The sequence below is a fragment of the Dipodomys merriami genome, unplaced genomic scaffold (assembly GCF_024711535.1).
Source record: "Dipodomys merriami isolate MVZ:Mamm:240054 unplaced genomic scaffold, mDipMer1.0.p SCAF_4, whole genome shotgun sequence".
NCBI lineage: Eukaryota > Metazoa > Chordata > Mammalia > Rodentia > Heteromyidae > Dipodomys > Dipodomys merriami.
In genome coordinates, this window is record NW_027205603.1 from 65,369,280 (window position 1) to 65,396,741 (window position 27,462).

Here is a 27,462-nt window from a genome sequence, read left to right on the forward strand (position 1 = left end):
AGGAAGGGCCTTCTTCTTAGGAAGGAGAGGAAGGAATGTAAATGGCCAGAGGTAGAAGCAGGAAGTACAGTTTCATAGAATCTGAAGAATTAACCTGAAAGATGAATGGCCAGGCATCATAGTGCAGGTTTGTAATCCCAGAGACTCAGGAGGCAGAGTCAGGAGGAACTTGAGTTAGAGACCAACCTGGGTAAAGTTAATGAGACTCTATCTCACAAACAAAAATATTTAAGTGGGATGGGGGCAGTGATCACATGGTAGAGCATTTGCCTACCATATTTGAGGTCCTGGGTTCAACTCCTAGTACTGTAGAAAAGAAAAAAAAAAATTGGAATAGTAGATGCTTGAAGACTCCCAAGGCAGAGCTACCACTCTAGTGGTGACTCTACAAGCCACAGGGCTTGTAAAGCATGTGGGAAAGGGGAATGATGCAGGTAACGTTTACATGATAGATGGAAGAAACTAGACAGCAAAGGGGGGGCAGTTCTAGAGGGGTTACATTAGTGATGCCTATCAGCACTGGCTCTTTCCCAAAGCCTCCCATTCAGATCTGCTGCCCTGAGGTCTGAGAGACAATCAGGATTCAAGGTAAAGATAATCTCAGGAAAAACTAAGAAAAAGAAGGTATATAGTACATGCTAGCTACCCTCTGCTAATAGCTGCTACAAAGTATCTATTTAAACCTCATGGGCAGACATAGTTTATATGCCCACACCTAGCTGCAAGGGAAGCAGAAAAGAATAGCTGTTATTCTGTGTGTTTGTGTGCACCATTTATTAGTAGAGAAAAAGAAGACAAAGGAGGGCATGATGGTACACATTGGTAATACCAACACACTGGGAGGCAGGGGGACCATGAACCAGCCTGGGCTACATAGTAAGAACTTGTTTAAAAAAGGTGTGTGTGGGGGGATGATTGGGGGAGGCAAGGGGAGAAAAGAAGTGTAAGTTAACTAATAGCCTGTTTTAGACATAATTAATCCTTAAGTAAATCCCAAGATGTTATGCTTATGTTGCATCTGGGAAACTGAGATATGGAAATGCTAACTAGGGTAAACAAGTTCCCTGGCTCCAGAGCCTGCATTCTTTACTTTCATGTGGTGTGGCATGACTGCTAGGCAGCAAGGCTTGCCCTATGGAGGTCAGAAATTGTCTGGTTTGTTCCCTTAGCCTTCTCTGTTCCTTCACATCCCCTACCCTGCCCAAGATGTCTATTTTATCCTCCCCTCTGCCTGCCTTCAGACCTGTACTCCTAAATCTGCTCCTGGTTCCCACTGGTATTCCTCAACTGGTATTCTCAGCCTGCAAGGCCTGAAGCACAGAGACAACAGCAAACCATTGAAGGAGTAGGATGTAGCTAATAAGAGCTCAGGCTTTGGAGTCCAGCAGAGTGAGGTTCAAATCCTGCACCGCCTTTTGAGAGCCTCTCAGACTCTCTGAGCTCAATTATCTCATTTATAAAATAAAAGAGGGAACTTATCTCATAGAGGTGTAAATAAGAAAATGTGCATAAATCCTTATGCAAGCGTCAGTATCAGGTACTTGATATGAAATAGCTGTGATCCTGCTTCTCATGTCCTCAGATGGGGGTACAGAGTCATCCCCAGCGGTCCTTCCATTTACCCTCCCTGCAGAGGCCTGCTTGACAAGACCATCAGCTAAAGCTCATTCTTTAAACAGCCCTGACCAGCTGATAGGAGTTGCAGATGTAGACTCTGGGTTTGGAATTTGTTTAGTGAAAACAACAACAACCACCACCAAAATAAAAACCCCACTTACTGTTTTAACAGATCTGAAATATCATTCTTGGATGGTACACAAAGGAACAAAGGGAGTGGTTTTTATTGTTACACAAAACATTATACATAATTCTGAAGAACAGTGCATTTTAAGAACAAACAGATTAAAGACCTTTGGTAAGATGGGCGGGGGTGGGGGTGGGGATGAACTGCATTGTTTTAAGATTTGAAAATGCTTTTACTGAATTCCAACAGAAAGGAATATCAGGACCGAGTGAGAAAACACACACACACACACACACATAGAGTGAATGAACAAAACTGCCCTCTCCTTCTGCTGGGATTGCAGGTTGTTTTCCATGGAAAGATCCACTCTGCTTCCTGAGAGATGCACACTCCTGAGGAAGAAAGAGCTTCCTAGAGCCCTCTACCTCCACCTTTACCTTTCTCCGTCCTCCCTCTGAGTGCAAATCCTCCGCAACCATTCCTCCTCACCTTCAGAAATGTATTTTCAGAGCTCTAATTCTTTTCTGTCAGATCTCTGTCTCTGATACCATCCACTATAATCAATCACCTCCCTCTTTTGCAATCTTGCTCTTCACATGGATTTCTCTCCCTTTGTGACAGACTGCCAGATAGCTGCCCAGCTGTCTTTTTTTTTTTTTTTTCTTTTCCCCTATTCTTCCAGTGCAGGAGTTCTAGCTGGGCAAGGGCTACCCAGAGTGATAGTTTCCCAGACTCTTTCTGTTGTCTGGTGGCCATGTGACTAAGGATGAGAGAAGCCATGAAGACTCTGCCATAGATACTTCTTGGAGATCCATTTTGCTCCTTCCTTTCCTTCCCACTGGGAGATGGTGAGGTTAGTGACCATACTGTGGAAGAAGGCAGAACAACTTAACTTAGATCACTTGCCTATGATGACTGTGGAGGCATTATCTAAAGCTCCATAGTTTGATATCAGGGGTGGGGGAACTCTTTAACAGCTACTCCAGAGACTGACACAGGATGACCACATATGTAAGGCTGGCCTGGCTACACAGTGACAAGTAACTTTTTGAACTCAAGGCTTTGTACTTGTTAGGCAGACATTCTTCCCACCCCAACCATGCCCCCCAATCTAACTTTTTGTTTTTTGTTTTTTGTCAGTCATGGGGCCTGAACTCTGGGCATGGGTGCTGTCCCTCAGCTCTTCAGCTCAAGGCTAGCACTCTACACTTGAGCCACAGTGCTACTTCTGGCTTTTTCTGTGTATATGGTGCTGAGGAATGGAACCCAGGACCTCATGCATGCAAAGCAAGTACTCTACCACTGAGCCACCTTCCCAGCCCTAGCTTTTTGTTAATTATTTTGGAAAGGAGTCTCCCTCCCTGAAGTTTTCTGTCAGGGCAGGCATTGAACCTCAGTCCTCTGGATCTCACTCACTCACTCACTCACTGAGTAGCTAAGATTGCAGATATAAGCTCCCAGAGGACAAACAAGTTTTTAATCTCAGTTCACAAGTAGGCAAAAGAGAAGAATGGAAGAGAACATGGACACAGCTTAGTCAAACAGATCTGTCTCAGAAAATCAAAACAATTACGTAACTTGAGGGTAGGGACAGAGCGGGGAAAATGAAGGAGAACAAAGGAAGGAGTGACATGGCTCAAGATACACTGTCCTCACAACCTGACTTAGGGAATTCTAACCCCTTTGAACAACCACTTGATGCTAATTAAAAATGCAATAAAATAGATAATTCCAAAACTCAAAACCAATCAACAATAACAACTACACAAAACCAACCATTTGGACTGTCACAGCAGGTTGGCTGGAACCCCATCTCCACTTAGGAAGAACTCACACATTTTCCAAGGACCCAATTAGCCAGGACTCTCCAGGGCCCTTTGACCCACTCTGGGATTTGTGTCATATTGTACAAAGATACACTTCTCTGTACATTCATCTTATTTGCTCTTGCCAGCTCAAAAAGGGACAGGGGCCAAATCTTAATCATTGTTTTGTATTATACAATGTTTGGCACACTGCCCTGTCCATGGTTGGTTCTCAATCAATGAGCTGAATTAGAGATGATTATTCATTGTCTGTATACACCATGAATGGGGGCTCATTTAGAGGGCCAAATACCTATATCCAATCTTTATCAAGCTTGAGAGTGAGATGTCAAGCTACCAGACTACTGGGGGATTCTCCTATTCAACATGTGAATCATCAACATCAATGGAACCTCATCAATATAAATATCACATCTACAGAGAACACAATTGGAAACCAATAAACTAGGTGAGTGACTAGAATAGCGCAGAGAAACTCTGGATGAAAATTAAACTGTAACCAAAAAGTTCTGAGTATCTGAGATAAAGATATTGGATCTAACCAGTGCCATCTTGGCCACATGGTGGATGATAGGCAATTGGGTTTAACTGGTACCATCTTGTCTTCATGGAAGGGGCAGGGACCCGGTTGATAAATGACTGGACCTGTCAGTCCTGTGCCTCCAACTTAAGAGACTCAAGTTTCCTGTGACCCTGCCCCCTGCCACTGATGCTATTTAGGCCCAGTCCAGCTCAGGCACTGTTATGCCATGGATACCACATCAGCTCTCCATCGGAGTTTATCTGGTTTATTGGTATTGTTTTTCTGCTCTTTCTTTTCTCTTCTGCTCACTGGCTCAGTGACAGTGTTAAGTGTATTCGAGGGTCTGAAGGTCTTTGAGACAGGAGTCCACTTGCAGACGCCGGCTCTCCAATAAAGACTCCCATTTCAATCTCTCAAAATGTAGCTTCTCTGTTTTCTCATGACTGAATTCCTGTACAACAAATTCAGAAGTAGGCATAAGAAAAGAATGGATGAGAACTAAAGATTATATAAGAAAATAACATCAACAAAACTTATTTGACTGAAAGCCTAGTATGAGTCAAGAGTAAGATATGGTGGCCCCAAAATTTTAGTGCAATTCTGAGATAGATTCATCTCTTCAACAGCTACTTATTGGGTATCTACTAAGTGCTCGATATTGTGTGGGAGAGCAGGATGAAGGTAGCCCCTACTTTCAGTTTCCAAAGCCATGGCATGTGTCCTGTCTCTGCACAAGTCTAAAGGCACTGGTGCTGTTGGAGTGAGGAGATGGAACCACCAACCATCTATCACAAGAAGGGAACAGCTGAGTTTAGGTTGAGTGAGCTTTTGAGGACATCAAAGCAGAAGCTAGAAGAAAAGAGTAAGGCACCATAACAGTGACCCAACTCCATGGGCTCCTGTTACTCGCCTCATGCCAAATACAGATAGGTAGGGGTGAAGGGCAGAGAGACACAGTACACCATGGGAAGATGCAAAGTAAGCATTTCAACCCATTTTCCAGTACAGACATGAACTTTGGGCTTCAGTAGAGGAAAACTGGGGCAGGGAGTGAAAAGTATGCATTGTCATTAAACAGTCCAAGGTAACTGGTGGTCAGAGGTGTGGTCTGGTTGCTCCTTAACTCAGGATTGGTCAGATGCGGTCTTGTTCTAATAAGTCATAAAGCTTGGCAGGGGGAAGCTGCAAGATGTTTATCTATCAGTCCTGGGTTCAAGGTGGCTACGGAGAGAACACTCAGAGAAAAGACATAGAGAATGGAGGCAGGAATGCCGAGTTTTTCTGCTGGTCTTCATTCCCTTTGGATATCTGCAGGCCCTAGTCAGGATTCTGTTTTTCTGCAAAAACAGATCCCAACACAGATCTGGAGTGGGTTCTTAATGCTAGGCAAGAAGACTAGAACTTATGCAATTAGGGACAACTGCCATGTCTTACAGTTTGAAGATTATGTTAAATACAAGGTCAGCTCTCAGAGACAAATGGTACTTGTTTTCTCTCATATGTGGAATTTAGATGTAAATTATAAACATAAAACACACACAAGGTCATATGCCCACAAACAAACTGACCAAATATGCAAGGGAGGATTCCAATAATGTAACTCTTATAAACAACTAAACTTACTAAACTTACAGTTTAACAAATATATTCCAGGAAGTGGAGACATGTGTTGGCATGGAGTAGGGAAAAGGTCAAGGAACGTCAGATGAATGGAGACAAAAAGGTGAATGCAGTCATAATATTCAATATTGGGCCTCATGACAGACCCAAGCTACCACATCCAGCTTACTGAGAATATTCAATGTAGTATGCAAAAATGGAATCAGGTGTCTTAAGCGTATGAGTAGGGCTGGGAGAGCTGGGGAGAACAATGAAAGGGGTAGCATCAATAGTTGCATTGTATTCATAAAATTCATAAACTGGTATGTTGAATCGAAACCCTTTTATACAAGTCCTAAAAGATCCTTTTTTAAAAAAAAAAAAAAAAAAGAGAAAAAAAAAAAAGCTGGACATTGATGGCTCATGCCTGTAATCCTAGCTACTCAGGAGGCTGAGATCTGAGGATCGTGGTTCAAAGCCAGCCCAGGCAGGAAAGTCCATGAGACTGTTATCTCCAACAAACCACTAGAAAACCAGAAGTGATGCTGTGGCTCAAGTGGTAGAGCACTAGCCTTGAGCTACACAGAGTTCAGGCCCCATGACTGACAAAAAAAAAAGAAAAAGAAAAAAAGAAAGAAAGAAAGAAAAATGATCTGGGTTTGAAGAGGTCTATTGGAAAGAGTGAGATACACAGAGGCGTAGAGATGGAGACTTCCAGCTCTGCATTTTCTAATTGGAGGAATGGAAACAGGTGTAACAGATACAACTTCAGTCAAAGAGCTAATGAGGTACAGCAGAACCAAAATCTGAAGTGGTGCTTCTTGGTCTACAGCTGAACCAACCATGTTTAGACTTTCATAACTATTGGATTTAGGAAACCATCTCTAGAGAGACTTGATTGAAGGAAGTCAGGTAAAGACAAGACAGCATTGGAATGCACAAGGGTTGGCTGTGAATGCTGGGGCTAAGGGATGGGGGAGGAGAGTCAGGAGACAAGAGAGCAGCCAATTAATACATAAGAGAATCCAAGGTACAGAAGGAAATGGAGGACCATTTTGGGTGGGTTCCATTTTATATAAAGGTGGCAGTGAAAATGAATGTGTAGAGACAACAGGCAGAGAGTAAGGTAACACTTACTTTGGTGAAGCCTAAACTGAGTGCAAAAAGTGAAATGAGAAGACCTGGGGGAGATGACAGGTGGCTTTCTTGGGGCAATGTCATCAGCTTTGTCATTAGCTTAAGCCTGACACCAATAGGATGCACTGTGCTTAGAAACGATGACAAACGACAGCAAGGTGGAAGTATGGAGAGGGCGAGGGACAAATGATTTGGGAGCAGATCATGTCCTCTCTGGGAAGCAATGGAGAAATTCTGATGGAGCTGCACAGTCCTGGGCTTTAGTCTCAGCCTTGGATAAGTTATTGAGCCAGTCTGTGCTTTAGCTTCTCTATGCTCAAAATAAAGTGGGTAGATCAGAGGACTTCAAAGGTCTCCTCTAGATATGTTTCTTTGGTCTAAGAGTGGCTGGTGGCCTAAAAGGATGGGAATTTTAGGATCATTGTAAAAGGATTTTGCTCCTGTGTGGTGCTGGTGGTGGAGGATGAGAATCCAGCCCGCCCCTGCTGCACTCCACGGTGGCTTGCGATGATGGAACAGAGCTGACATGTTCACAAAAGCACTTTTCTCTGTGGGTAGGAGTGGGAAATAGTCCCACTTAGCTGATATCACTAATTTTTTAAAGAAAGCCATCTGAGCTAAAGAGAACTGAAGAGGAATGTGGGAGCTATGAGTCAACCCCTGAATTTCAACTGCATTAATTTTACATTATAAATGACACCATTTGAAAGTTTCTTAGATTTTATAAAACTTGTACCCCCCTTTTTTTTCTTTTAAAAAGCTCATCTAGATACACACCGATACAGGTCAGATTCAACATTTACTTTCCAAAGCCTCTGAAACAATGGCAGACTCTTGGTTATTTTTAATAGAAAATAGGTTTTCTAGCAAATGTATCAGCTGGTTATAGCACTTTTTGTGAAAACTAGCTACTTATAAAAAAAATGTTACTATTTTCTGGGCTTTCTTCCCTACTCAAAGATGTTTTGTGGGAGCTCAGATTGCTTTAGAAAACTCATCATTTCTATTAGAAATAAATACTCAGAAGGCTTCAGGACAGGCAATAATTACATATTGTTCCTTTTGTCTTATGTATCTGATTCTTAAATAGCATTTATAAGACCCTAGTTACTTCCAGAAAAAGAGTCAACATGGCATTTGAAATCTTCAGGTAGAGAATAAACCACAGACCAGGAAATTGTGTAGGAAACATCTGGGCATGCTGGGCTCATCTCAAAGCAAAGCAAGATCCAGAAACAGAAAAGAATGTCAAATCCTATCTTGGTGGACTGTGGAAAATAATTCTATCAAATCAAAGTTTAGGACAAATCTTGGGCTATGGAGAAAAAAGGACATGCAGCATTGTTAAAAATAGATACTCACTCTCTTTAACCACAGACAGCTCTTGGACATCTTACATCAGCCACACAGAGACAGACTGAACTCAGTTTTTAGTTCATTCTCTGACACTTAACCATTCTGAGTCTTAAGGTTTCACCACCAAAGTGGGACATTATTTATTTCATAGCACGGTGAATATGCAATTGACAGAGGATGATGAATGCTTAGCTAGTCCTGCAATGCTGAAAGCAGGGAGTTTTGCGGCTCTGAGTGGAAGCAGGTGGCCAATGCTTGCAGTCTGTTAAGGTAGTTGCTGGTGTATCTCTCCCTCTCTCCCTCTCCCTCTCCCTCTCTCTCTCTGTCTGTCTCTGTCTCTGTCTCTGTCTCTGTCTCTGTCTCTCTCTCTCTCTCTCTCTCTCTCTCTCACACACACACACACACACACACACACACACACACGTTTGTGATCAAAGCTGTTCCCTGATTAGGTCTGAAATGACGAGGGGAAAAAAAATCTACTGTGTAGATCCTGACTCCAAGATAACACAGAATGCTGCCCCTCCCCCAACACGCACATACACACACGTACACACACACACACACACACGTACACACACACACACGTACACACACACACACACACACACACACACACACACACACACACACACACACACACACACACACACACACACACACACACACACACACACACACGTGGAACCAGACTCCCAACTTGAGATTCACCATGTAGACTGGAAGATGGAACTGTCTCAGGCTTTCTTTTTTTTTTTTTCCTTAAACAGAAAGCAGCAGTCTTTGTTTAAAAAGGAAAAGTGAGGGAATGGGGGATGTTAAGTAGGCTTGTTCAAATGCTCCTGAGAGCTTTAAGCAGCTGGAGAAATAACAGGGAGGAGCACTGAGGAAAGAATAGACTAAACCTAAAGGTGGAAGAAAAACATCCAGGGATTGATTGAAACCACTTTGGTGACAAGTGAGGCATGTAATGACAAAAGAAAAAGGAAAAAAAGAAAAAGCAGAATGTGTGCATATTGAAATGGCGCCTGTGGGAAACAGGTTTCTCCTTTTAATTAGCTTTGCTGTGGGCTGGGCTTGCTCCCTCCCTCCCTGGGCTTTCTGGCCAGCTCTTTGCCCACAATCCCTATTGGGGTGTGTGGTTTGCTAAGGAGGCAGAGGCTGCTCCTAGGGAGGAACTCTGAGCTCAAGGCTGCCTAGAATTCCCCTCCTGCTTGACCACTGCCCTCTAAAGGAAAAACAGCCAGAGCATAAGCTTTGCTGATGGTGGCTCAGCTTCCTTCTGAAGTCCAGTGTTGTGCTTAGGATGAGACAGACGACTCTTCCCCTCCCGGACCACTCATTGTCCCTTCTGAAATTACGTTTTCCTGAAACAGGCTGACAAGACTGCTCATGTCCCACATCGTCTATGCTCTCCATAGAATCTTGGTTTTTACTAGATGCCCCAAATTTTGTGTGTGTGTGTGTGTGTGTGTGTATGTGTGTGTGTGTGTGTGTGTGTATGTGTGTGTGTGTGTGTGTGTGTGTGTGTACTGACAAGTGACATCCCCTTCCTACTCTCTGCCTAAATGAAGGATGTAGGTGTTATAGACCATGTGGACACCCCAGAGAGGAGACTGAGGAGTAAGCTGGCATCACTAAACCATCCATATTTTAGGTCTCTGTTGCATGCAGCTGAACCCATTGTGTAATAAATGCACCTTCTTGACTCAATTTTATCTTCTTGCCTTGATTTTTAGTCAGGGAATATGTTTAACCCTTGCTATACCTATGATTAAGATAGCTTAAAGAAATCAGCAGCTCTTCAAAGATCTGGTTATCTCCAGAAACATTTCCCAAAATGCATGTGACTGGAAAACTGGGCTAGTTGGTTGAGATAAAAATGTGTCACACACACCACATACACACTCAAAATTCTTTCAGAAGCAGACATGTCTCAAATGTGGTCTTCAGCTCTGTCTGCAGAATGCAACTTAGTGCCCATCTGGTCCATGCAAGGGTAGTGCAGTTGGCCACCAAGGCTGGCAGAGGATGAGTCTGTCTGCACTATGCATGATAATGGGGCATCTATGGGGTGGTAAAACAGTTCAGCTCTGGCTAAAATGGCTTTCTGTCATCTGGATCAGAACTGAGCACCAGTGAGTCACCAAGTTAAAACTGGAAAGCAACAGCTGAGGCTGGACTGGGAGCCCAATAAACCAAAGTCAAGTCTGTTGTATATTGTTTCATGTATTATGTGGAGAGGGAGGGTTTGGAAAGGAATAATGTAGAAGGCTCTGTTCTGGCTCCTCTAAGCCTTGCATATGTCCATTCCTAGCTGGAGTATAACATCACCTTGGGCAAGATTCTTTAGGTTAAAATTCACTTCTATAAATAAAGAGGTTCACAATTTCAGACACAGATAGCTGTTCAAGCAGCTGCAAACACACTTACACCGAGGAATGATTTGGTCTACATTTCTCCTTCAGATGATGTGAAGTTATTTTGAATGATTTTGTCAGATGTGGGGCTAACCTCCATTGCCAGCTGATGTACCCAAACAAGAATGATCTACTTTTCCTTACTGATTGCTTTTTAAAGTCTCTGAAGTTTCTATTTGTTGTTTGGGTTATTCTTTTTTGGTGGTACTGTGATTTGAAATCAGGGCCTAGAGCTTGCTAGGCAGGTATTCTACCACTTCAGCCACATACCTATAGACCTTTCTTGCCTAAGTTACTCTCAGGTAGGGCCTACCTTTTTTTCTTTTGGCCCAAGGCTGATCTTAGACCATGATCCTTCGACCTACGCCTCTCCAGTAACTGCATGACAGGCCCAAGCTGCCATATCCAGCTTGCTGAGACAGAGGGTGGTGGGAGGGGAGGGGGTTTGAGGCTGGCCTCAAACCGAGATCCTCTGATGTCTGCCTCTTGAGGGGTGCCATACCCAACTACAAACTGCGTTTAGTTTTATCAGTGTCTGTACCAGGTTTGAACTCAGGGCCTTGTGCGTGCTCGCCTGCCATTCCACCACTTGAGCCAGCCCAAACTGCAATTTTACTTTAGGATTTTGTCATATTTTTCTAGGAAACAGACTCAAACCTATTGGCTGGTATTATCCACGAGTTGCCTTTTTGACAGCTCCTTGATGTCTTTTAGCTACTGTCATTTGTCGTAAGCTTTTAGAACCCACAGAGGTTTTCACTTAGATCTGAGTATCTTTTCAGTGTCCTGAAAACAAGATTTTAGGGCCAAGAGACATAAATATATTTTGTACAGCCACTATAAAGAGCGTTCTCTTTTACCCATGTTTGTTTTATCCTTTGTAATTTTGGGAACACTGTCTTATACAGAGAAGAAATGGAAAGGAAGAGGTACTTGTTCATGTGAGAAGAAAATGGGTATCACATAGACTACAGACTTTACAAAGTGTTGTGCTTTTCTAAATTAAAACACACACATTTGTGTTCACTTTGACCATGTATCAGAACCACCTGGAAAGCTAAAAACAAAAACAACCTGCATGCCCACCCATTTTAATAGCATCACCCTGCCCAACTAGCTCGGCCACAGCCTTATTTCAGTGCAGTCTGCCTAGTAAGCAGCCAGAACTCCACTAAGAGCAAGGCTTAGTACATTCAAAGTAGAGCTTTTCCATGTTAGGTGTGAATGGACAAGATCTTCATGGACCAGGGCTGGCTAAGGGCTATTTTTTTTTTGGGGGGGGGGTCCAGTTGTGAGGCCTGAACTCTGGGCCTGGGTAGTGTCCCTCAGCTCTTCAGCCTAGCGCTCTACCACTTGAGCCACAGCGCCGGCTTTTTTCTTTTTGCTTATGTGGTGCTGAGGAATTGAACCCAGGGCCTCATGCATGCAAGGCAAGAGCTCTACCACTGAGCCACCTTCCCAGCCCTAAGGGCTATTCTTGACTAGCAGATCTCAACTAGCAGAGAAAAAGATGCTATGTTTTCTGGAAAGTTCCCACCATTTCCAGGATGTTCCAACCCAAGAGTCCTTCCTGTTCATTTGTTAGCTGTTGTCTTTGTGTAATTCTATTCCACCCTTAACTTTTGATCTCCAAACATAATCCCTTTTTACTGACTGATCCTCATTTGGAAGCCTTTCAGCTTTGAAGGCACTGATGGCTTTCCTGCCAGTTCCTACTGATTTGTGCTATCTGGTGTCTTGCTAGTAGCTCATATTCATTTAAAAGCTGGGTGAACTGGCCTGGAGCCATTCCTTCTCTATTAGTCCTATGTGATCATGTGACATGACAGGCTTTTTTTCAGAGCTCCATTCCTCTAGTACTGTACTTCCCTTTACTGTTAACCATGGGACCATACAATAGTGGGGCAAGCTTTTCACAATCTAAATTTCATTAAAGTCCTTCTAGACTCTGGAGTCTCCTTCCTACCTCAGAGGAGCTTCTTGAGGAATCGGGGGTATTCTTCCTAGAATCTGGGCTCAGTTTGTTCCACACACTTTGCAACAGATAATCCAGATACCTCTTCTACCTGTAATGGAGAACTCCACAATGAAACAAATTTTCTTCTTTGTAAGAATTAGATCTAAATAGTAGATCCTTGTATTTCTCAGATATTCTCTAGTAAAATAAATAAATAAATAAATCACCTCTCTACATTTTGACCAGACTGAACGTTCTTTAGGGACCAGAGGGAGGGCATCTACTTATGCTACATCTTGCTTGTCTTGGTTTGGAAGTGGGATTAAACTGTAACCTGCACGGCATGGACCTTCCATTTATAACTGTCCACCTGATTCCCTTGCCTTTCATCTCCACCCAAATATTCTCCATAGTGCTTCTTAGGGAAGGTTTCTGACCCTCCGTGTGCCTTTGTACCCTGCATACCATACTCGGCTGCTTGGAGCAGTCTTTCAGGGGTGCATGGGAAGCATGGTTTCTGCTGATGCTGACACCTCACTTTCCTCAGTTTCTTACTCTAACTTGAATTCTGAGATCTCACTCCTCACCTCTTGCTCCAGCCACACTTAAATGCAAATTAAGAGATTCTCCGACTGCTCTCGGTACACACACATTTTCTTCTGATGAATTCCAAGTTTATGTTTTCATCTGAGCCATTTTTCTCTAGCTTCTAAATGCCAGCTGAAAGTTGTATAGGCCACTGAACCTGACCAGCACATTCTTGGCAGTCCTCCAAGGCTGGGCTTCAGGACCTTGCTATGAATCCATCCTTCTTCTCCCTCGGTCAGCTGCTTGTGAGAGGCTATCAAGAGCTTAGGAAACGTTTACACATCTAATGACCATTGACTTTTGCCGACTGACTTTTTGTACTGCTGTTACATAGTGGGGCTTCCTATCCAAAGCCAGAAAGGCTTGACAGTAAATGGTGCTGCTGGATCTCTCAGCGAGTCCTTGCTATTTGTCTCAGGGATCAGTTTTAATGTCCCTGAAGCCGACACTGGTCTTGTCACAGTTTTGTGGCTGCTGCTTTCCTCAGCCAAGGGGGAGAAGTTTCTTCTTCCTAATTTTAGGGCTCTGTCATTGAGCTCAAAGGCCAGTATGGTACCATTGGGGTACCATTCAGCCTTCCTACAGGAGCCCATACCTTCAGAGCTAGTTTGGTGCATCTGAGGGACCCTGCTCAGGGTTCCCATCCAGAACCCCCTGCCCACCAGAAGCCCGAGTCTAAGTCACCCAATTGTCTTGACCTGGGAGTATCCAGGACTTTTATATTTCCTTTTAGTTCTCTAAGACAAAAGGAATGAATAATTAGTTCTCATGCTCTTTTATAACTTCTATCTTAAATGAATGAATGAAAACCAGACTCCCTCAACTCCACATCCTCCTCCAGCAAGGAGCCCATTTCCCACTTCCTGGCCCAACACAGCTCTTGGAAAGAGGCCCTAGCACACTAGTTCTGCTTCCCACATCTCACTTCATATCTGCAACCTATCAACGTGGCTTCTATCTCTCTCGTTAAACTGACCACTGTATCCATCACACCCTCAGGGTGCCTGGATGTCTGCCTCATCTTGCTTGCTCTCCTCTGAAGTGAGAGCTTTCTGCTCAAGGCCCTCCTCTCTGAGCACGTAGACGCTATCCTTCCCTGTCCTCTCCTTTTCTGCCTCCTATTCCTCTACATCACCCCAGAGTGTGGGGCTTCCTCGGGGCTCAAGGCTAGGGTCTTTTTTCTTCAATCTACAATCTTTTCCTAAGTGTCTTCAGCCAATCTAAAGGGTAAATACATTCTCCATGCTGACAACTCTGGAGTTTCATCTCTCCCAGAATCATATGTGCCTCTGGACATGTGCTTCAAGTGCAATATATCTGGTAATGGGCACCACAAATTCATGCCCAAACGTACTAATTTCTTCTCATACTCCATCTCACCAGAAACTTAAGTGGCATCTGATTCCTCCTTTTCTTTCACTACACTGAGAAGTCACCAGTAGGGCCAAATGATTCTACCCCAAAGTATCTCCAGTCAGGTCCAAGTCTCTACCATCTGTTGCCCAGATTATTGTAGCACTATATAGATCATTCCTGACTTACCTTCCAGCATATCTGAAACCTCCCCTAAATGAACCTCCACTTAGAAAGGAGAGCCCCCTCTACTAGAAGTAGTACCACTTCACTTCCCTGACTTGGCTGTTTTTCTTATTACATTCAAATGAAGACCAGAAGTCTGGCCATGTTTTGGCTTACCCAGCTTTGCTTATCTCAACGTTATCCCACACAATCCTATCCCTGGACTGTTCCCTTTTTCTCTCACACTTGAGCTCAGGGACTTTGTACTTGGCTGTTCCAGCAAGGCCCAGGTTACCAGGTCTAGGTGAGAATTTGATGAGCACCCTACCTACAGTGGGCCAGGCCTGCTATGCATTTACAGCACCCTCTAGTGTGCCTAACAGACTAGGAACTGCTTCTATTCGGCTCAGGGTTGTGGCCCCAGGGCCTGGCACCTTGGTGATTAATACATGATGGTAAACTAGAGAGATGCTAGTCTAGGGATACAAATGAGCCTCATTTGTACACCTGGTATACTAGAATAGCAGGTACAGTGCTGGCGTATCTCTGTCCTATATGGAACTGTTTCCTGAGCAACAAACCCACCGGCCTCTCTAAAACCCATGCTGCAATCCGAGGCCCTTCCTTTTTCTTTCTTTTTTTTTTTTTGAGACAAAGTCTTAAATGTAGTCCAGACTGACCTCTAATTAATGATCTTCCTGAATCAGCCTCCTGAGTGCTCAATTACAGGTGTACCCCATCAACCTGAGAGTTTCTTCACCAACTCTTCCTTGTTACCTTCCTCCCTTCACAGATCTGAAGACCACATGACGTATGGGGGGTGCTCTAGTCTCCTCTGCTCTCTCCCCCTCTATCTTTAACGGTGTTATACTTTGAATTCAGTTTTGACATTGTCTTACAGAGGCCAACATTAGAACCTTCCTCCCTCCCTCCCTCCCTCCCTTCCTCTCTTCCTTTCCTTCCCTTCATAGAACCTAAGATGTCAGCAAGCACTCTGCCAAGCTATTACCCTCGCCACCTCACCCGCCCCCCCCCGCAGCCCTAGAAACTTGAAATATTGAGAGTATAAACCATGAAAAGGCAACGCTTATAAAACCAGGTATAAAACCATTCCAGTGCCCATACCTCTTCAAGGCATGGCCTTCCACTAGATGAGATTCTTTTTTGGGGGAAGGGAGTCCAGTCGTGGGGCCTGAACTCTGGGCCTGGGCGCTGTCCCTCAGCTCTTCAGCTCAAGGATAGCGCTCTACCACTTGAGCCACAGTGCCACTTCCGGCTTTTTTCTTTCTGCTTATGTGGTGCTGAGGAATCAAACCCAGGGCCTCATGCATGCAAGGCAAGCGCTCTACCACTGAGCCACCTTCCAAGCCCCCTAACATTTTCTTTTTTGTGTGTCAGTTATGAGGCTAACTCTGGTCCTGGGCACTGTCCCTGAGCTCTTCAGCTCAAGGCTAGCACTCTACCCCTTGAGCCACAGCACCACTTCTGGCCTTTTCTGCTTACGTAGTGCTGAGGAATGGAACCCAGGGCTTCATGTATGCAAGGCAAGCGCTCTACCACTGAGCCACCTTCCCAGCCCCTGGATGAGATTCTTTAAAATAATTCACTTTGTCCTCATAGGAAGTAGTGCAATCACACACAATACATCTTTCAGATCTCAGGACTATGACCCAGAATAGCCTCAATCCACTCTCAGATTCTACAAATCCTATAGCAAGTCACCAACTATTGCCACTTATTTTGGCACTAATGACATAACCTTTGTAGCTGGTGGTGACTAGAAAGCTTCATTAATCTTGTAGAGAATAAAACGTGCTCTCTTCAGAGGCAGAACTACACTCTAATTTGTTGATTCATATAGTATGGTACTTTTCTCTCTTCTCTAACTGCAATCAGTATGGATTTATTCCTACTCTACATTAGTGTCAAGACTACAGGAACTGCTGTCCACTGCTGTATTTATTGAGTTGTCTTATACACATGCCTTCATATGATCCCATTTAAGTTTCAAAATAACTCAAGCAGTAGGCACTGTGTTCACTATACTGTAACTTGGAGATTAAGGGACTTTTCAAGGTCAAATATTCAACAAGCCTCAGAAAATTAGGTTGCTTGTTTCCAAAGACAGCAGAACTTAAAACAACAGTTGTTTTATCTTTGAGAGTTTAGTAAAAGCTCATAAAATAAGTCTGGTAGCAATATCAATATAGTAGTTTCCCATTTTGCCTTCCTTAAAGAACAAAAACAACAACAAACAAAAAAGCACTTTCACGTTGCCACCAGCTCAGGAAGGATATCAAGACCAATATTGCTACTAAGATTTAAGGAACACATTCATTAGATAAGAGGACAAAACAGACTGAAATAAAAGATCTGTGTGTATAAAGAGATCAGGACATATAGTTAGGAGAATTAAATCAGGGGATGTTTTTCTCCAGCCTTGGGTCCTGGCTGGTTTACACTTGGTCATTTAAACCATATAGCATACTTCTGAATTCAATATTAAGTAATAAATCTGCTGTGCACTTTGGACATCCACTGTTGTTTCTCTTGCTGCAGATCAGGATGAACACTGAGAATATGGTATGTAGTTATTAGCAGGGCTGGGCTAACCTGACCATACCTAAGGCCATTGTTCTAGTGCTGGTCTAGTAAGCCTCTACTCTGCTAGATGTGGCCTGTTCTGTGGCTGGCCCAGGAAGAGGTGGAAATAGGGTGGACAAGGCAGTAGGTAGCTCTTGGGATGGGTCAGGTTAGAAGTATTTTAATATGGTCACTGGCAGAGCTATGCAGGTAGGTAGAGGTGAGGACACGTTACAGTTTAGACACTGGTTATAGTTCTAGGTACCAATTTCAACCCTTTAAGTGAAAAAAAGTTTGAATCTGAGCTTATTCTGTTTTTTTTTTATCATTTCAATAAAGAACCATCTTAGAATATAGAGACAAACATCTATATTTTCACATAGAGATTATTACTTCACTGTCTTGGTGCACTAAAGAATTGTACTCATTACCTGAGTAACTGTAACCCCTCTGTCTATCACCTCTACAGTAACAATAAAATATGAAATAAACAAAAACAGTTCAAAACAATCTCAACAGGTAGATTCATTCTCTTAGGTGTACAGAATTTTAAGATCTCAGGAGGTTGAGATCTGAGGATTGTGGTTTGAAGCCAGAAAAGTCCATGAGATTATCTCTAATTTTTTTTTTGGGGGGGGGGAGGTCGGTCGTGGGGCTTGAACTCTGTGCCTGGACGCTTGTCCCTCAGCTCTTCAGCTCAAGGCGAGCCCCCTACCACTAGAGCCACAGTGCCACTTCTGGTTTTCTAGTGGTTTATTGGAGATAAGAATCGGGCTGGCTCTGAACTGTGATCCTCCGATCTCAGCCTCCTGAGTAGCTAGGATTACAGGTGTGATCCACTGGTGCCCAGCTGAGATTATTTCTAATTAACCAACAAAAAGTCAAAGGTAGAGCTATGGATCAAGTAGTAAAGTGCTATCCTCGAGCCAAAAAGGTAGGGACAACGGCTGGGCTCCAAGTTCAAGCCCTAGTAGTGGCGTGTGTGCACGTGCACATGCACACACGCACACACGCACACACACAGAACAAGAGAATATTAACAAACCCACCCTTATGTAACATGAGATCAAATACTCCTACGTAAATGAAGTTGGAGAATTGCGTGTGACATGAAGCTGCAGGGCCTCCCTCACACGGGGAGCCTCTCCAGCACCAGTGGGCTGTGGCATTTCCTTTCAGTGGCAGGCTCTATTATTAGAGCCTTTCATAACAGAGCTCAATTAGATTCTAGTTTTGTATTGAGTCTTGCAGCTGGAGCATCTAAGGTGTTTTAAATCGCAAAAGCCCAGCTTAGATCTATAGATGTCTTCAGCACTAGAATGGCTGCTGATCAAAAGAATTGTTCCTCCAAAGACAATGGAAACATGGAGGGAGGGGGTAATTTTGAATTTGGAAACCCAAACTCAAACTAACCAACCCATCTTTCTCAGGAGAGGCACGACCCCCAGCCTGTGACACCAGCTCTGAAGGCTGAGTCAGCAAGTTCCAGGCCAGCCTAAGCAACAGTGTAAGACCCTGTCTCAAAACCAAAACCAAAACAAAGGGCAGTACTGTCATGGCATGAATGGAAGAGACCTTCCACTAATAATTTGAAATTTGTATATATTTCTTGGAATATTTACCCCAAATCGTTTATTAAAAACCACCTCCAACAAGACCAGTACATTACCAGACACCACAAAGACGTGTTCTAGACCATTTAAGAGAGAAAGTAGGCATTTCCCACAGCTGTTTTAGAAAAACTGGCAAGACCCTTCCCCCTTAAAAAAAAAAAAAATCTAAACTGGGCACTGGTGGCTCATGCCTGTAATCCTACTCAGGATTAGAATTGCATTTCAAAGCCAGCCTGGGCAGGAAAGTCTGTGAGACTCTTATCTCCAACTAACCACCAGAAAACCGTAAATGGCACTTTGGCTCAAAGCGCTAGTCTTAAGCAAAAAGAGATCAGGGATAGCACCCAGGCCTGAGTTCAAGCCCCATGACACACACACACACACACACACACACACACACACACACACACACACACACACACACACACACACACACACACACACACACACACACACACACACACACACACACACACACACACACACACACACACACACACACACACACACACAGAGTCAGTCAGTCAGTCAGTCTGCACTGTTCCTAACTGCTTAGCAAAGGAGGTAGCAGGCCTCCTTTGAGAGAGAAGAGTCAATCAGGGATGCAAAGTTGAGTTTACTACTCAAGAGCAAGGTTTTAAATGCAGTGGATTCAACCTGAGAGGCTGAGGAGGCCTTTGTTCTTCCTGTGCCTCAGTGGTTCCAATGTTTTCTTCTTGCCAATTGGCATGCATGTAACAGAAGTTGGTGTAATCAGTTACAAGTTTTGACCTGCTCTGTAAAACTAGAGCTCATTTCCTTTCTCAAGAAAGTATCCTGAATTGTTAGGAATGGATAACATTAGTTCACTGGATAAAACATAGAATAACTAATGACCAATAATGCACCCAAGGTACATAACTTAATCATGTAATTATTTTAGAATTTTATGAAAATTATTTGAGTCTGGTGCCAGTGACTCACACCCATAAACATAGCTACTCATGGCTGCAATCTGAGAATCAAGATTCTAAACCAGTCCAGGCACACAAATCTGAGACTCTTGCCTCTATCTAATTAGGCACCAAAAGTATGGCACCATTCTTTTTTTTTTTTGGGGGGGGGGTCCGGTAATGGGGCCTGAACTCTGGGCCTGGGTGCTGTCCCTCAGCTCTTCAGCTCAAGGCTAGTGCTCTACCACTTGAGCCACAGCACCACTTCCAGCTTTTTTTTTTTGCTTATGTGGTGCTGAGGAATCCAGAGCCTCAGGCATGCAAGGCAAGCGCTCCCAGCCACCTTCCCAGCCCCTGTGGCACCATTCTTGAGTGAAAAATCTAAGCCACGGTGTGGGGCCCTCAGCGCAAAAATAAAGAAAAAAATTGTTTAACAATTTATATGTAATTATATTTAAAAAACTATAAATATGTAACTATACAAATACAGAAATTCCATAGCATTTTATATAAATATATACAAAATATACATGTATATTTTCTATATATAAAAAATAACAATAGTGCTAAAACACTGAAAAGCATTGGTCAAGATATTGTATTTAAATATGAAATAATGATTTCTAAATGTTTTAATAGTATAATTTAGTTTACTGTACCTGAAAAAGTGAGCACTTCTGCCAGGTGACAAGTTGAGTCAATTATCAGGATGTAGCTCTTGGCAGGAAGCCTGGCCTATGTGCCAAGGTTTGCTGTATAAAACTTCTTGATCAAGGCAAGGGTTTACCTTGCTCCTTGCTGTTAGCTTCTACTCTTTTCCTTCAAACCACACTCCCTTGATGTTGGAGCAGCATTGGGACTACTGACCACTGCTGTTGACAGCATACTTAACTTGGCCTTGTTCAAGCCTCGGACAACCCAGTCTTTGCCCAGATTCTTCTCATCTCTCTTCTGAAAACCTCGATTATGCTAGCACTCTTCCCTTCCCTTGACTGCTCTTTCAGTTACTTCTAGCTTCTTCCCTAACCATCCCCAAAGAGTAAGGCCATTCCAAAGTTTTAATCTTATTTGTTCTTTTGACTACATATGGCCTTAGAGATATCATCTGTTTAGAAGGCTTCATCTTTATGCATGTTTATGCAAATCTCTTCAGTCCTGCCTTTCTTAAGTCCTAGTATCATGTTGCACCCTACATACTAAATGCTGAAAAAAAATGTTGCCACGTACCTTTTATCAGTGTGCTTTTTTAAAGGCACATCATATCCTGCATTTTACAGCATACTTTATAAATAGCATGAGCCCTTATAACATTTCATTTGCTTTTATCGATTTATAGAAGATTGATATTGAGCTGCTAAAACCTCTTTAGTTTAAAAACAAGGAAACCAAGGTCCTAAGTTCTGACAAAGAGCAATGCTTTCCAAAGTAAATTGTGTGTTCCCCAGATGCAAATTCAAGATGACCCATCAGTATGCACAAAGAAAGTATTACACTGGGTATTAGCGGCTCATCTCTGTAATCCTATTCAGGAGATTGAGATCTGAGGTTCTTGGTTCTAAGCCAAGCCAGGCAGACAAATGCAAAAAACCCTCATTTCCAATTAACCAACAAAAAGCCTCAAGAGGAAGTATGGCTCAAGTGGTAGAGCACTACCCTTAACAGAAATACAGCATGAAGCCCTGAATTCAAACCTCACCCTCAGTTCTGGCACTAAATAAATACTACATTCTATAATTACAATTGAAATATCTGCATACAATTTGGATGGTAGTATGGAATCAAGCTTTTGGGGGAGTTTTGAACAGTAGAATTTTAAAACGTAGTTGTGAAGCTTTTTGACCTGAATGATGGTCTTATAATTCTATCTGCCAGGTGACAAAGTTTTTTCTAAGCTAAGTTTGAGTTCTTGTAGTCAACTAAAACATGAAACACAAATGTCAGTCATCAGAAGTGTAGCTTAAGTTCAAGTGTGATAAAACTATCTTGACTCCTATTTTGACCCAATGTTCTCTCCACTTATAATTGTAAGTATCAGGGAAAGATGAGAAGAAATATACCATTTGTATGTTATAAAGAGCCAATGAAAGACAATGCTTCCTATTTGACAAAACATATTCAGAGTACAGAGCTAACCATTTACATGGCTTCTGCGTGCAATGCTTGATGCCATGAGACCACAGGGTAGGAAGAGATTTCAGCCTACCTATTTCCTAACAAGCGCTGGCAAACCTTACTGTACCCTCTCAGGCATGGATCATTCCTTTTCTAAGAACTTTAGGGAGAGGATTTATTAAGGCAAGTCTTTGTGATAAAATCTAGGCACTGTAAACCAGGTAATCTCTACCATGGCTTTCAGAACTAGCCCTGGGATGACCAAACAGCAATTTTTCAAGTGTCCCCTTTTGAAGCACAGTTTAAACTACTTACCATCCTGGATGTCATCCTTCATATATGGATTCAACCAAGCCATATTTCATTTAAAAACACCAAACACAAAGACGCCTAGAATTTAACATCAATTTCACAAGATGACTATCATTGAATAAGGATGACTTTGCTTGATTAAGATGGATATTCTCCCTGGAAATCAGTGGCTCACGCCTGTAACCCAACTACTCAAGAGGCTGAGATCTGAGGATTGAGGTTCAAAGCCAGCCCAGGCAGGAAAGTCTGTGAGACTCTTATCTCCAATGAACCACCAGAAAACCAGAAGTGGAGTTGCAGCACAAAGTGGTTGAGCACTAGCCTTGAGAAGAAAAGCTCAGAGATAGCACCCAGGCTCTGAGTTCAAGCACCATGACAAAAAATAATTCATTAATTCTCTCTGGTGCTTTTCCTACTAGTTTATACATAAGGAACTGTTCATTTACATCTGAGTCCAGGCTAAAAGCTGAGATGGTCAGGAATACAAGAGTAGAGGGGAGGAGGACAAAGCTGGGAGAAAATGGCTTTGGGTTGATTCAGTTGTGGTAGGATGACATTTGGGCTGAGTCAGGAGCCCCTGCATGGACCTGAAAAGAGGATAGGTACATTAGAAGCCTTTCAGTGATCCCCATCTGGTTACTTAATGATGTCCCAACTTCATGGGTATGAGGCATACATAGCCCTTGACTTGTCCTTCAGGGTCCAGGCATTCTGTAACACACCAATCCACACAGATCATAATCTGTGTTCACCCCATTTGGTCTGGCTTCAGGCATCTGCTCACATTGCCCTTTGCCTAAAGTGCCCATCTAACTCTTTATCTGGCTAACACCTGCTCTTCCTCTCATAATATTGTAATACAATACTCATCACTGTGTTCAGATCCCGTCAGTCTTGGATGAGTGCTCTGCTCCATTTCAGCTGCTGCTTTATGTCTTTTACACAGGGCCTTTATTACTTGAACCAAACTGTCTTTTTTTTTTCTGTCTTTTTTGATGTGCATTTGTTGTACATTTTTTGCCTCAGGCAAAAGTGACCTACTTGTATCTACAGTACAGCTGAAATGTTAGACGAGTAGCACACCTAACTTTTCTTGTTGAGATGGATCTCAACAAGATCAAGTCTGGCCTTGGTCCTTCTTAGCTCCACTTCCAGAGTAGCTGGGATACAAATGTACACCACTATGCCCAGCTCCATGATCCCTCCTGTTAAAGCTTTAGTAATCCAAAGTAAATTTTTTTAAGGTTTTTTTCAAGTAACTCATAAAAGCACTGGGAATAATTTGCTGCAATTTAAGGAATGTTAGATGAATATGCTTGCTTATTCAGTCAACATTTCAGAAGGCACAAAAATAAACTCATTCCTGTTCCTAAGGTTCCTAAATAAGTGTATACACACATGATGAAGAGATGAAAGATTATTCCAAGTAGCTATAAGAGTTAGGAGTGGTCCCATTAGATTGGACAGCATAAAATAGGATTCAAACAGGAGAAAGATTGTACAGGTGTAGTGAAAGACAAAGAATTCAAGCAGACGAGCATGGTGGCTCACACCTTCAATCCCATCTACCCTGGAGACTGAGACTGCAATTTAAGGCTAGTCAGGGAAAAATAACATTTCCCAAGACTACATCTCAATCAGTAAAAAGTTGGGTACAATAACATGTCTTCCACCACAGATGTGTGGGAAGCATCAACAGTCTAGACTGGCCTGGGCAAAAAGCAGACCTTATTTGAAAACTTACAAAAGCAAAAAGGGCTAGGAATTTGGCTCAAGTGGAAAAGCATCAGCCTAGCAACATAAAGCCCTGAATTTAAACCGCAGTACCAGAAAAATAAAAAAGGAAGGAAGGAAGGAAGGAAGGAAGGAAGGAAGGAAGGAAGGAAGGAAGGAAGGAGAAAAAAGGAAAGAAAGAATTTCACTGGGGCAAAAACATGGGATCAACTAAGACAGCAGAAGTACCTGAGAAGAACTCAGGGCTGATAGCTCACACCGATAATCCTAGCTGTTGAGGAGGTTGAAATCTGATTATTACAGTTCAAAGCCAGCCTGGGTTGCAAAGTCTGAGCCTTTTTTTCTTTTTTTCTTTTTGGTCAGTCGTAGGGCCTGGGCGCTGTCCCCTAGCTCTTCAGCTCAAGGCCGAGCACTCTAAAACCTGAGTCACAGTGCCACTTCTGGTTTTCTGGTGGTTTACTGGACATAAGAGTCACAACAGACTTTCCTGCCCGGCTGGCTTTGAACCATGATCCTCAGATCTCAGCCTCCTGAGTAGCTACGATTACATAGCGCCCAACTTTGTGAGACTCCTTTATCTCCAATTAACCACAGAAAATTGGAAGCAGAGCTGTGGCTCAAAGTGTTAGAGCACTAAGCTTGCGCAAAGAACTCAGGGAAAGCACACAGGTCTTGAGTTCAAGCCCCAAGACAGACCAAAAAAAGAAATGGAAAATCTGAGGAGATCTTAACCGTTAAGCCTGAGAATCTGTGTTCATCTGGTAGGCCAGAGGAGCTTCTCAAGGCTTCAGAGGAAGCAATAAGGCAAGGAGGTGTCCTAGAATTTCTTGTTACAGGGTAAACAAATGTGGGTGGGGGAGAGACTAGAAATAAAACTGTACATGAATCAGTTCTCCATCTAATTAAGGAAAAAGAAGAAGGTTCAAGGAAAAAACACTTATCTAGAGACCAAGAGTAAACTTATTCTGTACTGTTTTCAATATTCTCTTGTGTTTTTAGAAAATCAAGGCACAAAATACTTATCACTAGTCTGGATAGCTTCCTGTCTTTATCATCTTTCTGGACTGACAGTGGTTAGAACTTGATGTCAGTTGCAAACTGTACAGCCACCTGAGCAGTAAATTAATCAAGGTCAAGTAGAAACCAAAAGAAATATGTTCCTTCTCAGTTCATCATAAGAAGTTCACTTCATTTTTACAATGAATTTTACAGAACTACAAGGAAATAAAAGAATTACTAAGGAAGTACTACTCAATGCTTACTTGTTATTGCTGTACAACTAAAAATAATTTTTTGTATCACTTTTTAGGAACTTTGCCCTTCTAAAACTTAGTTTCTTGAAATAATTTCTTATAACTGGCTGTACTGTGTCATATTTGTTATGGTACCCTTTTCTTTCACACTTAGAACATTTTTAAAGTGCTGAGCTTCATTCATGAACAGCTTAGCATTATAGTCAGCCCTGAAGAATAGACATTTCCACATCAAGAGCTGAGTAAAAGTCCTAAGGCAAAGCATAGATAGAAAAGAACAAGAGGGCATGTGTACATACAGACTTTTTCTAATTTCAGGATGAGGTAAGAAAAGCAATTAGAAAGCTAAGAGTCACTGAGCACCAATGGCTACATAGGTTTTTATGTTACAGCATTGGTTCATCAAATTATAAAGTCCCTTTGAGGCAGGATATTCTGTTCTATTATTATTTTATGGTCTTGGGCATGAACAGCCACCAGCCCTGGTTTCTCAATTTTTAAAGACATGGTAGGCTCAAAAATGTGGTTCAAGATAGGAAGAAGCGGAACTGGATCTGACCTTAGGTGTTTTCCAAATTCTCACTGGATCATTTGACTACAATTTTATACTCCAATTGCTTTATAATCTTCTAGCATATCTAAGGAACTATGTTCCTATAATATTTCTGCTATTCAAAACAAAAGCTTATATACAGACTATTTTACTATGAAAACCCATGTACATAAATAACAGAATGAAGAAAAAAGCAGATCAGAAATAACCTAAAATCTAGAAATGTGAAAAACTATATTATTATTCTAACTTGCTCATTTAATTTGAATGTAGTAAAAATTATTTTCCTAATTCTTCATAGTAGGTAGTTATCAATAAATGAAAATCAAATTTCACTACACTTTTAGTCACCTGGAAATTAAGACTTCTGAGCTGAGTGGGGTGGCGCACATCTGTAATTTCAGTACTTGGGGCAGAAGTATCTGGGTTCAAGGCTGGCTTGAGTTTTGTAGTGAGACCCTGTCTCAAAAAGAAAAGAAATGAAAAGAAAAAAGAAAAATACACTCAACATGTAGTGTAAACAGAACCTATCATCTCATACTATTAAAACTGGTTATGGGGTTCAAACTTCTCATTATCTCATGTTGCCTGGTAACATTCAGTTTTCCTAGTTTACTGTAGATAACAGACTGAACAGTTAGAAGAGTCCAACAAATGGGCAGCTGGCAATTCACAAAGTAGGACTATACCTGCCTACTACTATCAAAATAGTCATGCTTTTCATTAGCAACCCAAGAAATATAGCATGCTCAAACAACTAGTTGTAAAAAAGTGCTAGCACTTTTTGTAATACTATCACATTAATATCTATCACATTAGTGTGTGTGAGCTATTCTGCATCTCTCTCTCTCATTCTCTACTTTAAGAAAACTATTATAAAGTTAAACATGTGGTACATGCCTGTAATTCCAGCAGTCAGGAGGCTAAAGAAGGAGAATTAAGAATCTAAAGGCAGTTTGGGCTATACAGTGAACAGTCTAGGCTATACAGTCAGATTGTGTCTCAAAACAGCACAAAAAATGTGTGTATATGAATATGTATGTATATGTATACATGTACTTATGTATACATTTCCCATAAAAATATTTCAAGATTTTTTTTTTGCCAGTACTGAAACTAGAACTCAGGGCCCTAAGCATTCTCTTAGCTTTTTCATTCAAGGCTGGCACTCTATCACTTGAAACACACCTCCATTTCCAACTTTTTGGAGATAAACAGTCTCATAGGCTTTTCTGACTAGGCTAGCTTCGAATCATGATCCTCAGAACTCAGTGTTTTGAGTAGTCAGGATTGCAGGTTTGGACCACCGATGCCCAGCATTTACATTTTTATAATATACAGTCCTAAATGTAGGGAAAAAAATCCGTCTGTATAAATTAAAAGAGAAAATTTAAATGTTCAGTAACATGAGGTATGGCTCAAACTACAGCAAATTTACCCAGAAGATCCCATTTGCACATTTATAACAGAGAAACTAAAGTCTACTTTGTTAAATGTTAAATAAACAGCAAAGTACATACACAATATTTTTAAAGTACTACAAAATTACTATGTATACTTAAGAGCCAAGTTATGCTCAAGTCTGAGTGCCTAAGTGTAAGACAGATACCATTCACCAAAAAGATTTTGCCATAATAAAATTCTAAAATTAAACCTTACTATATTCTCCAAATTTCTCTTATGTAATGAAATACATGACTTT

The 27,462-nt window shown here is 42.1% G+C and overlaps 1 long non-coding RNA gene across 1 annotated transcript; it reads right to left on the bottom strand.

The window, feature by feature from the left end:
- Nucleotides 1-1,719: 1,719 nt before the first annotated feature.
- On the bottom strand, nt 1,720-27,135 carry LOC138805906 (uncharacterized). Its single transcript, XR_011365669.1, has 3 exons — nt 26,949-27,135; nt 26,112-26,219; nt 1,720-4,544 (listed from the first exon to the last, which is right to left on the bottom strand). It is a non-coding gene; the product is annotated as an uncharacterized lncRNA (long non-coding RNA).
- Between the last annotated feature and the right edge of the window lie 327 nt (nt 27,136-27,462).